Source organism: Onychomys torridus, chromosome 2 (assembly GCF_903995425.1).
Source record: "Onychomys torridus chromosome 2, mOncTor1.1, whole genome shotgun sequence".
Classification (NCBI taxonomy): Eukaryota; Metazoa; Chordata; class Mammalia; order Rodentia; family Cricetidae; genus Onychomys; species Onychomys torridus.
Window position 1 is genome coordinate 41,319,095 of NC_050444.1, and position 15,787 is coordinate 41,334,881.

At 40.8% G+C, this 15,787-nt stretch overlaps 1 long non-coding RNA gene across 1 annotated transcript; it reads right to left on the minus strand.

Annotated features, from left to right (window-relative positions):
* Nucleotides 1-3,160: 3,160 nt before the first annotated feature.
* On the minus strand, nucleotides 3,161-15,102 carry LOC118578518. Its single transcript, XR_004944266.1, has 3 exons — nucleotides 15,047-15,102; nucleotides 5,386-5,476; nucleotides 3,161-3,297 (listed from the first exon to the last, which is right to left on the minus strand). It is a non-coding gene; the product is annotated as an uncharacterized LOC118578518 (long non-coding RNA).
* Between the last annotated feature and the right edge of the window lie 685 nt (nucleotides 15,103-15,787).

Here is a 15,787-nt window from a genome sequence, read left to right on the forward strand (position 1 = left end):
GGGGCTATGGGCATGTGATTTTTGGCCACAAGCTGAAGAGCTGATGCTACCAAGCGTTAGATTTAATTTGTTCAGACTACACACAGTTCATTCACAAAGCGAGACGCTCCATCTGACTAATGTTTTGCCCATATCATTTCACTTTCAAATGTCAAGTACTATTTTTTTTAAACTGTAAAGTAGCTAACAACACACTAAAAATCCTTTGAATGTGTTACAGTTGAGGTATTCACATGATGCACATAAGTTGCGGCTGAATCCCACTCACTTTTCACATGTTTTACAAACATGCTTCTACTAGCCAGTTGCAAATCATCAAAACTGACCTTAATTTCACAATGAGCTTTGTTCAGTATGTGCAGAGCCACAGAATTTCTTTTTTCCCCACATTTGGCAGACAGGATTTCTGTGATAGCTTAGGGACTTCTTAACCCTGAACTTGCCTTCACAGTGATTAATGCCTACACTTTCTTTTTTCTATTGTGAGTTCAACTCAAACTGAGCAGGTGAGTTTGTACATCTTAGAAAACAGTTTAAAACCAAAAAAAAAAAAATGTGCACTTCATTTGTGGGAACAATATTATTCTCACAAAACATATTTGCGTTTTGGAGCTGTGGGTAGCTCAATGGGTAACAGCACTTGCCCTACAAGCATGAGAAACTGAGCACCCATGTACAAAGTCAGACATAGATGCATACACCTGTGACCCTAGTGCTGCTGGAATCAGAGACAGGAGGATTTGGGGGTGGGCTTATTGGCCAATGGCCTAGCTCCAGGTCCAGTAAGAGATCCTATCTCAGTGGAATAAGGTGGAGAAGAACAGAGCAGGACACTGAGACCTGCCTCATGCCTCAGAGAGTTTGCATATCACCCTTGGACACTCACAGACACACACGTGGATTTTTATTTAGACCAAGACATGAATTGCAACTTGCTTGGAGGAACATACTTGTAAAACACATGAGAAGTGAGTAGAAGTCAGCTACAACTTATGTGCAAGTGAATACCTCATTTCTTTGGGGGACTCCTCGGAGCAGATAATTATTCTTTCTCTACACTGAAGTGTTTGATGTGCCTCTGGTGGCATTAGCTCTGCTTCTCCCAGTGTCAAGTCTTTTCCCAGCTCTACCTGCTGGTCATCCTCCCTCATTCTTTATGTGGAATGCCTGTGTTACTTACACAGTGGGCAACAGTGTGCAAGCACTGACAGAAGACCAGGTAACTGCATTTAGGTCTGTAAAAATATGCCAGAACCTTCAAGGAACCATCCGAGTAACTCCAGTTATGAATGGTTCCTTGCCAGAATCTGTTTTTCCACATTAGCATCCCTGCCTCGTCTCTGCTTAGTCACCTGTATATAGACAGAACTGTACCTCATTCTTGAAATTTCCTCTAGAGTTACAATGAAAACAGGAAAGGAAGTCATTTTTCCATTGAAGACCGTGAAAAGAGATAGGGTTAATGAAATCATTTTGTTTTCAGCCTCACCAAATTTAGGACTGAGAACAGCCAATTTCCAAAAAATTTAGCACATTTATTTTTTCAAGTCAAAGAGCACATCAGATCTGTCTTTAATGCAGAGTTTTTAATGTAGGGCCGAATACACTCTGGCACTCTGCGACTGTGACTGATGGACTGACCACCTACAACTGTCTGACTGAGGTTGCCAAGAAAGTTTGGCACACATGTCCTCAATTAACAGATTGGAGAGTTGCTAATTATCTGGATGAGGGACTTGGCTCCCTGAGCTTGCCTTTTCCTGCAAACAGGAAGGAAGATTCCACCATAGTGTTCTGAATTATTGGAATTTGTTCCTGAAGGCCAACCGTGATGTCACACTGACATTTTCTCACAACTGACTTAGAGGAGAAACTCAGAGTCTAGAAAATTAACCTGGTAGGTGGAAAACATGACTGTAATTTGAAAGAACCAGAAGTCTGAATGTTATAATTTTGATGACTTTAGAAAGTGCTCCCCTCAGAGTGTTTTTGATCTCCATGATTAACTGCTGACAGTCAGTGGGTAGACTTCCCACCAGGCAGGTTGCCCATGCCACATTCTTTGTTCAGACTGGCTTCCTTCACCACCCTTCACATTTCTTATTCCTAGCCACATCAGGGCCCACATTTACTAGCAAAGTAAACCCACTTCACACTAACACAACAAACTGCCTTCTGAAAAGGGAAATTTTTAGCCAAAATAAATACATACACATTACACACAAAAATATTATACAAGAGTCAATTAAAGATCTCATTTACCTTTATTCTTAGTGCAGATTATTAGAATTCCTAGCCATTCTCCCAGCTACATGACTGCGCATGTGTTGTCCAGCAGCCAGGCAAAAAGATGCTTAGTCATCCCAGGGACTTATGTCCTACAAAATACATGCACCTCCATGATCACGTAATTTGCACGCAGCATGACCACGTGCTCATGCATGATGTAGCTGCATATGCCCATATGGGCATGCCCAGGGGGACTCATAAAAGCAGATTCCACCCATTTCCCTGCCCCTTCTCCCACACGGTTTGCTTCTAGTAGACCTACTCCACACCCCTTCTTTACTCTCCCCTAAAAAACTCTTATAGTGGGTTTTATTGTGCCTCGTGTTTCTCTCGTACAGTAAACAGTGCCACATAAAAAAATTACACAGATCATTAAAACACACACACACACACACACACACACACACACACACACACACACTATTGGAGGGGGTGTGATGGCACATGTCTGTAATCCCAGCATTGAGGACAAAGCAAAAGAACTGACAAGGGTTCTGTGTTAGCCTGGGCTCCATGGTGAATCTTTGTTTAAAACAAACCAAAATAATAGTAATTAAATAACAACACATTTTAGCCAGATGTGGTGGCACAGGGAGGATGCAGGTACTCAAGGTTATCTTCTTGTCTATGTAGCAAGTTCCAGGTCAGCTTGAGTTCTATGAACTCCTTTCTCAAAACACCAAACAGGGCCAGCAAGATGGCTTAGAAGGTAAAGGAGCTTGCTGCCAACCAAGTCTTGTGGCCCAGGTTCCATCCCCAGAACCCACATGGTAGAAGGAGAGAACTGCCTTTACAAAGTTGTCCTCTGACTCCATATGGGCATCATGGCATCTGCATGCACATACATACACATAAACAATAATAACAGCAATAATCATAATCACATGACAATAGCAATCAAAACAAATGTCCCGTTCTTGATAAGTAAAGTGATGAGTTTTTTATTCTTTGACAACAGAACACGGTGAATCCAGTGGCTTCAATCTCAATATCTGTTTTTTTCAATGGCTGCATGATATGTTTGGAAGATGCACAGTTAGAACAAATGGAAATATATTTCACTTTATTTTTATGACATAAAAATAGGCAAACAGAAAAATACTAAGAATAAGAACAAAATCAAAACAAAACTTTACTAGACCATTAATTTTCTCATACAAACATGTAAAAGGCTTTGCCTCTCCCCTCTGTGCAGCTGAAGAGAATGGCCTCATTCCTTCTGTTTCAATACTTTGCCGTGGAAAATGAAGGTGGCAATAACAATGGGTTTGTTCTTTGGATTTAAAGGGTAGAGTGATCTGGGCAGTATCTGGCATACCATGGATGGTAACATTAGCTCTGTCATTTCATTTACTGAAGCTGTAAACATACATTTGTAACAAGTGGCCCAGTGTACAGTAACTTCCATTAAAAAGAAATTCTTAAAGAAGTGACTTTAGAGATGACTGACAGTTGGTTTCTAGATGGTTAATCAACAGGAAAATAACACACTATAAAGATATCTGTGAGTGTTTTGATGTGTGAAAATCTTGCTTGAACAAATACATGCTTTGTGAAGAACACTGCTGTGCTGTGGCTTGGTTGATATGCTTGGCGGAATCAAACAACTGATACATGCCGTTGTGAGTTCCACATCAGAAGAAATGATGGCTACCAGAAGGTGAAGACTTAAATAAGAGCTCTGGTACCTCACAAGTTAAAAGTACTTGATCTGGAGAGTGTACTTAACAGTATTCTTGCCTTCTTTAGCCTCTTTAGGCTGTCATAGCTGGAGCGTTGACTTGGAGAGTAGATGTGGCTGGCAGCTGTGGCTGGCAGAATACTGGCAGGGAGGTGTGGCACTGAGGTATATGTGGCCTTGACCCAGTACCTATAGACATCAGTGTCTAGAATAACAGTGATTACACAGACAGTGGGTTTCCATGAGGACTTGGGTTTATGGTAATAATTATCAACAATACCATGGTGATGGGATCTATTTGATGGACCAATTAACCAGATGCAGTGAAAGTCCAGAGAGCTCAAAAGACTTGCTAATTTGATGTGAGTCAGCTTCTGTTAAATGTTAAACAGAGCACCAAAGCCTTTGTGTCATGATTTTCTATCCACTGTTCTTTTAATTGCATTCCAAGAAATTTTAGAAATTTAGAGATGGAGTCAGAACTATAATGGTGTCTTAGTTTTCAATATGGGTGTGTGGGAAACTGGAGAAGGGCTACCTGATCCATCATAGTTTTCAAATAAGCAAGTCAAGAACCATACTTGACAGTATGGGGAATAGGAAATAGGCTTTAGCACCCTCCTGCTCTCTAGTTATACCACATCTATTTTGGTAGAGTGGGGGAAAAAAAAAAAAAAACAGAAGATACCAGAGAAAGCTTCCTACACAATTAGCAAGCCACCGATATGTGAGAGGACAGGCGCTTGTCTCTCCATAATCAGGGGAGGCAAAGGTGTTTCCAACATTTCCCCCTGAGGTATGGAAATGAATATCTCAAGCTTTCCCCTTCAGCAAAGACTGTCTGTTAATACCCAAACTACTTTCAGATTTATTGTGACAAGTGATACAGTCCCATGTTCAAGGGAGAATTTTGGGAAGCGTGCCTTGGAAACTTTTTTTTGTTGCCCATCTGTTTTGCTTGTCGCAATTCCTGTTTGTTTAAGATGTATGTGTGCCAGGAATGTGGAAAGAGTGTGTGTAGCGACAAGTGCTATCGAGCCATTTTCACACTGGACTTATGGGAAGCATGTGCTGCCCATCTGTGAAGTTCTCATTTTATGCAAATTTAGAAAATATATTCTTATGTCATGTTGCCGTAATGCCCAGGGGTAGGTTGGAACACACACAGGGAGGAGAGGGACAGGGAGGAAGAATTCTCACACCCAGGGGGAGGGTGGCCTTACCACAAGCAAGTGACCTCACATGAGCACTCGTGGTCAATTAGGTGGAGGTCTGAGTGAACTTTCTAAAATTACCTTCAGCTAGACACTTTGTCTTTTAGATCAATTATAAATCTATGAGTGAAATTTTAAAAGTCCCTACCTCAAGAAACTTCAAATGGGGGCTAAGTAGATAGAACGCATGGACATACTTACCTGTAGGGGGAAAGAAAGTAGCCTTAGCTGTGGATTTTTCTTATCCTCTGGAACATTCTGCGTCAATCATCTGAGATCTGTTGCAAGTTCTCTAAAAGAAGAATTTTAAAGAGAGCATCAGTATATTGCCAGGGCAGCAAATGCTTCTGGACCACTAAGACGACATGTAAGGTTCCTCATACTTCTACACATCATCTATTCAATAACCATGCTAGACCATTTCATATCAGTGAGGGAAGAAACTGCTACTGGAAAAAAGCCCTAGAAGGTGATGCAGGCTAGAGAAGCCACCTGAAAACCTTATTGCTTGGTTGATTATTCTGAACAAAGTTAGCTGGAGGAGGTCTAATAAGCTGAACCTTTGTGCTTTTTGGTTTCCTACCTTGGACTATTTAGCGGAACTAAATAATAGGTCATCTCAGCATGTACTTGAAATTTATGTAAATCTGATTTTAATCATCATGAAAATAACACAATATAAGGATAAATGGAATTGTAATTTTAATGGACCAAGAAACTGGTCATGAAGAGTCTTCATAATATATCTAAAATAGTGAGTGAGATAAGGTTATTGGTGTTCTTAATGCCCAGAGCAGATGCCTCAAAGTTAGAGAAGATGCAGGGTTGCTTGAATCACATATTACCTCATGCTTAAAAGTATCCCAAACTTATTTAATGTTATTCTGTCCTTTTTTATATACAAACTGGCTGCTGTAAATTTTCAGTTTACCTTGCTTCTATCAGTTATGAAGGAGGTCCTGTTGAAGACAAGTCTAACTATTTGTATATTCAAGCAGCTTGAGGAGGAAAATTGAAGATAAGACACCTTGTTACTTTGTGCCCTCAGGAGTGTTTCATTTGCTTTAAGGCACATTGCCAATCTGGCACTTTCAGATACTTCCTTTCTGTTCCAGTTTCCTGGAGGCTCCTCCTCACCATCACTGCCTCCTCCTAGTGACATGGAGCTTGGACTATCATCTGTTTTTCCTAGTGGATATCATTTTGAATGCCTCAACACAATGTCCTCCATTATATATTGCCCTGAACATGAGACTATGTAGAGAACACAAAATAGAGAAGGCTTCATTTCTTCGTGATGCCCAGTTCTATTATTTTCTTTATACTCTGCTTTCTGAGTTTAACTGCATCACTTAAGACTGAATAGGAAATGGATTTTTCTGAAGTTCACAAATAAGAAATTAAAGATCCTTTTAAAGGTGCTTCTGTTATGAACACTTGTGACCCTAGTCCATGTTCCCTATTCTCCAGAATCTCTCTCTTTCTCCATCCCTCTCTCTTTGTATTTGTCATAAGAATTTTGTTCAGTGACTGAAAAAAAAAGCCTAGCCTATCCCCTGCCACTGTAAAAATTGTGCTCATTGAGGATTGAGGCCTTATTTCTATAGGTACAATATAAAACCTCAGAATGTTATTATAAAAGAAAACCCAAGGTGTTTCAGCAGGATTATTACTGATGATTATTAGTGACACCTCAAGTTCAAGGTAAAATTCAAAGTCCAGCATAAATGTGGCCTCTCTGAAGCCAAGGTTCTTAAAACTTCCCCACTAAGCTGTCTGGTAAGTAACAACCATCTATCTGAACATGTGCATTCTCACAGCAAAATTAAACATTAGTTCTTGGAATGACTATTCTTGGTTGTCAACTTGACTGTATCTGGAAAGAGCTACAATCCAGAAATGGAGGTCCCACCTGTGATCTGGATCTTGAGGCGGGAAGACAATACACTTTTGATCTGAGAAAACACATACCTTTAATCCAAATGTTGAGGTGGGAACACTTTTAATCTGGGCCACACCTTCTGCTGGAAGCTTTTATAAGGACATGGAAGAACAAAGATTTTGTTCTTTGCCTGCTAGCCCTCACCTTGCCAGAGCACCCATTCCTTCACTAGCACTGGAGCTTTCTTCTTTGGGACTCCAGCATGTACAGAAGACCAGCTGAGACACACCCAGCCTTGTGGGACTGAGCAACCATGAGATTCTTGGACTTTCCATCTACAAGTCACTGTTAGGTTAGCTGGACTGAAGCCTATCATTCCAAAAAATTCCATATATATATATATATATATATATATATATATATATATATATATATATATAGAGAGAGAGAGAGAGAGAGAGAGAGAGAGAGAGATGATAGATAGAGATTCATTCCATATGTTCTGTGACTCTAGAAAATCTGACTAATACATTTCTCAAGACATAATATTCTAAATTCCTTTTTTAAAATGTCCCCATTTCTTACCCATATTTTTAAAGTGTCTCTAGCAAAATGGAGTCAGTGTTTTACATTGTTTCTCTCATCTCTTCAAATGCATTTTATCATTCTAATCACTTCCTCTAAGTATCCACCAGGATTAAAGAAGAGTCAGTCCATCTGTTATTTGTTCTGACACTCAATAAATATTGATTTATTCTTGTAGATACTGAGTATAAAACCATGACCAAGCCAGGAAGGGTTCTTCCTTCTAGAAATTTTAATCCTTGTGCTGGAAAGAGATGTCAAACTCATTAAGAAGTAGATATGAAAGAAAATCTTAGGCCAGGCATGTTAGAGCATTCTTCTAATACCATCCCTGGGAAGACAGAGGCAAAAGGATCATGAGTTTGAAATCATTCTTGGCTACAATAGAAGGTTCCAGAATAGCTTTGTCAGAACAGTGAGGCAATGTTTATAACAACAACAACAAAAACAACAACAAAATAATGTCAGACACATTCCAAAGTTTCAAAGACAATAAAGTCTGATAATATAACAAGTGACTGGGTTGAGAATATAGCTCAGGTGATCACTAAGTGCCAGCCAGATGGGATGGTGCTTTGATTGAGACCTAAGCAGAATGAGTATCAAATAAGAGCCCGGCAGCTCAGAATATGGATGGCAAGAATGAAGGGCTAGAAGATACAAATAAGAGGATCCTACTCAGTGAAGTAAGGAGGTGAAAGGAAGAAAAGGAGGTCAGAAGTGTAGAGGTACATCATAAGTAGCCTAGTATGCTGTGGGAATGCAATTGCTCTTTATTCCAGTTGCAATGGGAAGTCACTGAGGGGTTGAAACAAGTGGCATGATCTACTGAAAGCTCTATCAAAAGGCAAGCATACAAAGGATGGAGGATGGAGAAGAAAAGAGCAAGAAAGGAGGCAAAATGACCAGATAGAAAGCAGTACAGGGATGCTGGAAACTGGCTTCATAGTTGGAGACATGGAAGCGGAAAATACTATACTTAATAACCCAGTACTCAAGAAGAACAAAGCCAATAAAATGTGCTGTAAAGAGGATTTGCTAGAACGGCTTACTATCAATAGGGGTTGAGTAGGACAATAGACATTTCACATTGGAGAAGCCAAGAACCCAATAACTCTTTAGTCCATGAACCTAAATGCCTCAGCAGTCCCAATCTCGTGCGGATGGCCTGAAGATGCCTGGATAGCTGCTGATTTTCAGTTCACACTGAAATCCCAAGAAGATGGACTTGGATATCAGCAGGGAATGTCATCAGCGGGAGCAGCAGAGATTGCTGCCCTAACCATCAACAAGCAAAGGCATGCAGGCAGCACTCTTCTTCCCTCTGACCTCTTCATTTGTGGGCCACCTCCCGAAGGTGCCACCTGCTCTAGGGAGAAGACTTCTCCCATAAATTAATCCTTCTGAAAATGCTTTCAGTGATCTGCCCTGAGGCATGGCTCTTAATTGATTCCAGAACCAATGAAGTGGGCAATCAAGATCAACCATCTTGTTGGTTTTGTAGTGTTTTGTAGCCAGACCCATTAGTCTAGAGGTTACTGTCAGCTTGGTATGTAAAGAAATGAGAAGAATAAAAAATTGTGGATTCTCCCACTCTTTTTTTTTCAGTCCATTCATTTTATTCTTCTAAATCAATTCGATCTCTACAGCTTCTCTTCTGTTCTCATACTTAGCTCCTCTCTGTCCCTTCTTCTGCTCTCTCATTATTCTACCTAGTTCTTTCCATCTTCATTTCTTCTTTGTTCCTCCAAGCACATCTATGAATATATACATACATACATACATACGTACACACATACATATATATTCATAAACAACTTGTTAGTAAAAACTACCAAGTAAACTCTCAGGGACAAGTATTCTGATGAGAGTCACACTTGACAAAGACTTGGTCAGCTTAATTGGTGACGGACAACAGCTGTAGATTGTAAAAAAAAATCTGGCTATATCTTTTCTTTTCATTTTTCTTTATTAAGAAATTTTCTACTCACTCCACATACTATCTACAGATCCCCCCTCCTCCCTCCTCCCAACCCCTAGCCCTCCTTCCCAAGCCACTCCACATCCCCAAATCCCCCAAATCGAGGTCTCCCATGGGGAGTCAGCAGAGCTCAGCCCACTGAGCCTAGGTAGATCCAAGCCCCTTCCCACTGCACCAAGGCTGTGCAAGGTGTCACACCACAGGCACTGGGTTCCAGAAGCCTGCCCATAGACCAGGGACAGATCCCGATACCCCAACTTGGGTGCCCCCCAAATAGTTTGAGATGCTCCCATTCTTTTCCCAGGCAAAGAGGAGAAAATGGTGTTGGTAGTTGGGTGGTTGAAAGTCTGTTAAGTCTGAGATATCTCACTCCAACCTAGTAGAGATATAAGTTCACAGTCATATACATGTATCCCAAACTCAGAATAAGCAGAACTTGAAACATGTGGTTTCACCCCATGTGTCTCTCTCTCTGTCCCTTCCTTCCTTCCTTCTTTCCTTCCTTCCTTCCTTCCTTCCTTCCTTTCTTTCTCTCTCTCTCTTTCCTTCTTGTTCTCTCTCTCTCTCTCTCTCTCTCTCTCTCTCTCTCTCTCTCTCTTTCTCTGTGTGCTTATTGTTGTTGATGTTCTTTCTCTTAGAGTCTTGCCAGATAGCCAAGACTGACTTTGAAACTATCCCCCTGCTTCTGCCTCAAAAGCACTGGGATTACAGGCATGCGTAGTCATACCAACCTATCATTTTACTTCACATTACTTCTAACTATCCACTTCTTTACCCAATGACCCAAATTCAATGTATAGCTAACCCTTTATAGGTTCTCATTAAATTTGTAGATACATTCCCCTTTTAATTGGGCAGGAAGAAAGAAGGAATGTGCAAATTTTCTTCCAATTCCACTTAGTCCAGTTTTATAAAGTAAGTAGGTCACTGGGTGACAACAAGCTGGAGATGGACTGAGATAGAAACAAATGCTAGGATCAAAGGGAGCAGCTGGAGGTAGCCACACTTGGCTGCATGTTTTTAATTACTATAGTCTGACTCTTCTTCTAGCCTGCTGAGTTTGGCTGACAAAGGATTCACTGCTTGAGAGTGGGTCAGACAGCTTAGTACATCCCAGAAGCACATATCAGAAGCTCAATAAACATCTATGAGATCAATGGCATGACAGAAAAATTTAAAAAAAAATAGAACTCTTCACATTGTATTGAGGGTAAATTACTTAAAGTCACATAGTCCCCAAGGAGCCCTGTCCATCTTCAGTCTCTGTTTACATAGATGGAAGTTCATTGCCACGGTTATTCATCTTATTGGTGGTTTACATGGTATGTGCTATAGGTTGTAGCAAGAAATAGAAAGGGGAGAGAGAGAAAAGGCAGAGACAGACTACTGATAGCCAAAGCTAAGGAAATTTATTTCTGTTCTTCTCATAAGGATTAATAAATGAAAATTCATCTCTAAAAATTCCTTGAAAACCCTCATCACATCAGGCCAGGTAGCAGTGAACTTACATCTCTATCAATCATAATGTAAAAACAAGATAAAAAATAAAATAAAATAACCTGGTATATTTCTTGTTCATAGAAAAAATAATGTATGTTGGTATAGTCAAGTTCAGTCTCTCTACAAGCACTAACTTTCTAAAGCCAAGCTCCTGTTCTTCCCAACTATTTATGACCACAGAATCCTACCCTATTTCATCCACATTTAATACAGAGGCCCAGGAATAATCCTTGATTCTTCAATTTCCCAAAACTTGGCCCATGAAGGATTCCTTGTTGGTTTTAAAATCTTTCCAATGTGTTCCCATAGTCTGGGTCCAATCCTCTTGACTGATCTGCCTGCATTTATTTGTGCCCACCCAGTAGGCAAAGGGATCATGACCATCTCTGCCAGTTTCCTCATCTGTAATGTGACCAATTTGTAAGGTTCTCATGAGAACTACACAACAGTAGAAGTGAGTCACATAAGATGCTGTTTGACATAATCTTAGTTGTCACTACCGTTAAACCTTAAACAAGCAGTTGTTCCATTTATTTGAGTACAGAATGTCCCCCACTCTCAACACAAACATACACACATTCTTTGATTGATGTCTTGGTCCTCAACTGGTAGTACTGTGTTGGAAAGATGTGTAAATTAAGGAGTGAAGGCACAGACAGAGGAAGAAGTCCATGGGAGCCCTAGCACCCTTGGTACTGTATCTCACCAGCCCCCCCCTCTACTTCCTCTGCTCTCCAGCCTGTGTTCCTGCTGCTGTGCCTCCCCCAGGTCCAAACTGCAAATGCATCCAACCTTGGTGTGCAACTTCAGGAACCATAAGCCAAAATGAATCTTTTTCATTTTTATATTACTTCTCTTAATAGTTGCCACCAAGACAAAAACAAAAACAAACAACAACAACAACAAAAACCCACTAACATCTTCCTTTCACTTTACTGTCAGGTCCTCTAAGAGAAGCTTTTCTAGAATGAAAATCCAACCCTGTCATTCAAAAGTTTCCCACTGATTTCAGGGTAAATAAACTTCATAGCTTGACCTACCTGCTCATAAGGGTGCATTAAATGCTTTCCTGTTGCTCTTGCTAAATGACTGTCAGAAGACAAAGAAATAAAATTGTCTTTTTGGCTTCTAGTTTAAGAGGGCACAGTCTTTTGCACAGGGAAGACACAGTGGGGTTCATGGCAGGGGGAACATGCAGCTGCGATGCCTCACATCTTGACTGGCAGGAAGCGGAGTTGAGGGGAATGCTTGGACTCAGTTGGTTTTCTACTTTTCCCCTTTTTATTAGTCCAGGACCACAGCCCATGGGTGGTGCTGACCACATTCAGGAAGCCTCTTTCCTCTTCAGTTAACCCTATTGGGAAAGACATTGACATCTCCACAGGTGTCACCCCCAGTGATTCCAAATGCTGTGGCTCTAGCTTGGTTTCTCTTGCTGTGGTAAACACCATGACCAAAGGCAACTTAGAGAGAAGAAGGTTTTTATCATGTACAAATAGCAGTCTACCTCTAAGGGAAGCGAAGGTCGGTACACAGGAGTAGAAACTGAAGCAGAGGACCTGGAGGAAAACTGTGCACTGGCTCACTCTCTCTGACTTACTCAGCCTGCCTTCTCATATAACCCGGACCCATCTGTCATGGGGATAGTGTAACACAGTGCGATGGGCCTTCTCACATCATCACTCAAGACAATGACCTGCAGACATACACACAGGCCAATCTGATGAAGGGAATTTCTCAGCTGAAATTCCCTCTTCCTGGGAGACTCTAAGTTATGTTAAGTTAATAAACAAACAAACAAACAAACAAACAAAAAACCAACTGATCTGTCAACAGAGAAGTTGAGCTCCATTTTAAAGCTGCCTTCTTGTGTGTATTTTTATCTACCTGAGGCACTGGCCTTCCTCTTTAAAACCAAAACTGTGTTTAAAGTGTTAATGACTGTGCCTAAGAGACCTATGAAACAAAAATGCCTCTATCCTGTAAGCCCCTTGCCCAACGATACATACTTCCTGAAGTGCTGGAGGCTATTGTTCATGTTTTCACTCCCCTAAACGAGTTTGTTTGACCCAACTACACTGGATGTGCTGGATCACATGTAGGTAGGAAGTATGTAGGCAAAAAAATTCATCAGGATGCATGCTTGCCCCTGATTGGATGTAGGTGGGAGGCATGCAGGCGGAATGTACATTGGGAAATATGTGTCCCCCGATTAGAAATACTATGCCTTTATGGGTTTGCCTTTTTAAGCCTCTGCAAATTGTGACTCATTGACATGACATTTTCTGGTAATCTAGCCAGAGTCCATCATCCTGGCCAGTATTTAATTAAAGCTTGCTTGAAGTTTGGCTCAAAGATTGTGGTAGTGGTCTTATTCTCAACACATTCTCACCGCTTTCCTCATACACACAAATGTCCATATTCTCATAGGATGAAGAATTTACTACATAGGTTTCTAAATGCCGATGAGGAAATCATCATTTAGAACTCTGCTTAATAAACTCCTGGCCATATCCGATTTTACCTGAAGCCAACAAAGCCAAGGTAGGCTTTCCTTTATGTACATCAATAATAAAATATAATATTCTTTGTATGCATCTGTGTGTGCATGTAGATGTGTGTGTGTATGTGTGTGTGTGTTTATGTGTATGTGTGTATTTAATAGAACTTAGGATGCAAAAATGAAAGTCTTGAAAGCAAAGAGCAAAGGAAAAGAGAAGTAGGATTTTGCAAGAACACAGAAAAAAATTACAAGGAGGTAGTTGAAAAAAAAACTTTCATATAACCCTATCACCTGTATCAAAGGCAAAAAGATCTAGAGAAGAAAGGGAAGAAGCTTCCTAAGTAGGGACTGACAATGTAAACTCAGTCATGCCCACCCGTAAGAGGAGAGGGGGAGGAAGGATGACCAGTGGGATAAAGGCCCAGGCCTGGGAGGAAGAAAACATGCATGCTCTCACTTCTTTACTGGATGTATGACTCTGCACAAGTCACTAGAGTTTCAGAGGACAACATCTCTTTAGGGCATTCCAGTGGCTTACTGCCTCATTCAGACTTAAAGCAGAAGGACAGTTGGTGTCAACAGATGCCCTAAACCAAAGGATAAGAGGAGACAGAGGTGGAGAGCAACAGGGTATGGAGAATATGCAAGGGTGAGAACTGAAGTTTTCTAGAAAAACAAATAGCTTTGAGATACACATCTTTTCAGTTCTGAATGGGTGGTACTGATACAAGTCTGTGCCTTCCCTCCTTCTTCTTCAGTTCTACTTCAGCTATACTACATGGCTTTTCCATCAGGAGTGGCTCTTGTTCTCAAGCTGACAGACACTAGCAGGGACATTCCTATTATGGATTGAATGGTGGCCCCTCCAATGATACACTGAAATCCCCAATCCTAGGAACTTGTAAATATAACTTTACTTAGGAAAGGGTATAATTAAGCTAGGAAGTGTGTGACTGGATCCTCTGGTCTTATCCAGGTAGGTTCTGAATGACGCATGTCTTCAGAAGAGAAGAGACACCTGGGGAAAGAGAAGGCCATGTGAAAACAGAGGCCAGCATTATGAGACCTCCAGGTACTACTTGAGCCAGCAGCCACCAGAAGAGGCGGGAGTGGTCCTACCCTAGAGCCTTCAGAGACATCAAGGATCTGGCAAACCTTTGAGTTTGGATTTCAGTCTGTGGGACTGGTAGGGGGAATAACTTTGGACTTCTACAGGTCTCCTTGTTTGTGGTAATTTGTTACAGTAGTGACAAGAAGCTAGAGAATTCAATATGATGCTCTTCTGAGCACACACATCATGCATTATAGAGCAGTTTCTCATTGTACTTCACCAAAGCTCAGCTGCTTGAGTAATACACCTTAAGGCGCCAGCATGATAAATAGCAGTACCACCCGATAAACTGTAGTTTACCTGCGTGTGTTGGGAATTCTGAATAGCATTTGCATTTCTTTAGAAATCTTCCTGGCTAAAAGAAAAATCATATTAATATTGTCATAATATTTTGTATTTAAAAGCATTTTCAGGAACATTAGCTTGTTCTTTCAAAATGTGTAATTAGATAAGTGAAGGACAGCATCAGCCCATTATCACCATTCTCCTTCTGTCCATGGGGATCAGACATAAACACACTGTGCAGCTTACCCCAGGACACCCATGCACAGATAAAAAGAAGACTGAGACTCATATATCTTCCTAGGTTGCTATGAAAAGATACCATATATAAGGCTATAAGAATATAAATTTACTTCTCATATCTCTGGAAGCTGAAAAATATGAAACCCAGATGCTAGCAGATGTGTCTGATGGTTCACTTTCATGAGACACAGTCACTCACAGTTTATCCTTAGCTGGTTGAAGGGACAGGGAATTATTTAGAGTCCCTTATAAAAGTATTAATTTCATTTATGACCACCTCATACTCATAAGGGAGTCAGTTTCCAACAGCCTTTTCCCATAACATCATCATCTCACAGCTTTGTATTTCAACATCTTCATTCAAAGTTTGCACCAAGCCTTTGGATCAAATATGGCTCACACTGATCAGGGCTCCAAATTGGGGTTCATGAAGACCAGAGCAGCAAACATGGAGCCTGCATGCATCTGAGCTCGGTCCTTTCCATGTATGTTATGGTTATACATCTTGTTGCTTTT